Source organism: Myotis myotis, unplaced genomic scaffold, assembly GCF_014108235.1.
Source record: "Myotis myotis isolate mMyoMyo1 unplaced genomic scaffold, mMyoMyo1.p scaffold_m19_p_1, whole genome shotgun sequence".
Classification (NCBI taxonomy): domain Eukaryota; kingdom Metazoa; phylum Chordata; class Mammalia; order Chiroptera; family Vespertilionidae; genus Myotis; species Myotis myotis.
In genome coordinates, this window is record NW_023416313.1 from 171,350,088 (window position 1) to 171,350,695 (window position 608).

Consider the following 608-nt stretch of genomic DNA (forward strand, 5'->3'; position numbering starts at 1 on the left):
TTTGCTTTGATTTTATATTTACACTGATTTTAATAGCTTTGAGATATAATTAATATGTAATGAAAACTGTGTGTGTTTAATATATACAATGTGATGAGTTAACATATGCATACACACGTGATACCATCACTGCAGTTGAAGTAATGAACATACTCATCACTTCTGAAAAAAAGAAGGCATCTCCAAATAAAGCCTCATTCTGGGGTATTAGATGTTAGAAGTTCAATATTAATTAAGGCAGGGGATGGGAGAAACAAAATTCAAATTCATCATTGATGTTTCTAGCTCTCTCTCTTCCCTTCCTCTCTGAAATCAATTAAAAAATATTAAAAAAAAAAACTCCCAATGGTATCAATTTAATATTGGAAAATTGGAGTTTTTTATTTTCTATTTTGTCTGTATTATTAATTTTAAAGAAGGCAAAAATAAAGAATTCTACATTTCAAAAAACAAACAAACAAACATACAAACAAAAAAATCTGGGCCTGCTTCACTTCACCGTTCACATTCTTAAAAGAACAAGTGTTAGCGTGAGCTAAACTAAATGTCAAATATTAATTTTGCCACTGGTTCTATAAGACTGGGAAATCTTTTCATCTATAAAATTT